This window comes from Otolemur garnettii, unplaced genomic scaffold (genome assembly GCF_000181295.1).
Source record: "Otolemur garnettii isolate 467f Iridium unplaced genomic scaffold, OtoGar3 scaffold00007, whole genome shotgun sequence".
NCBI classification, from domain to species: domain Eukaryota; kingdom Metazoa; phylum Chordata; class Mammalia; order Primates; family Galagidae; genus Otolemur; species Otolemur garnettii.
In genome coordinates this window covers 10,254,482-10,254,875 of record NW_003852402.1, presented here as the reverse complement: position 1 = coordinate 10,254,875, position 394 = coordinate 10,254,482, and positions in this window count along the sequence as shown.

Sequence of the window (394 nt, the reverse complement as noted above, 5' to 3'; positions counted from 1 at the left end):
CTCCTTATCTCCTGATCTTCTCAGAGAATAAATCCCACGAGAATTGTGGGAACACTGTTCTCAGGAGCAGAATCAGAGGAGGTGAGATCAGTGTGGCAGGGATGGGGAGGAGCATAAGGACCCCTAAGCACAGTCTCTCAAAGTATGACCCTTGATGGGAAGCTGTGAGGAGACAGCCAGTGGACACATACGCATCTGTCCATTTAGCCAATGGGAATGTTAGCACTCAAGTCTCTCTCTCTCTCTTTTTTTTTTGAGACAGTCTCATTCAGTCGCCCTGGGGGTGTTGAGTGCCGTGGTGTTCCAACTAACAGCAACTTCAAACTCTTGGGCTCAAGCGATCCTCTTGGCTCAGCCTCCCAAGTAGCTGGGACTACAAGTGCTGGCCACAGTG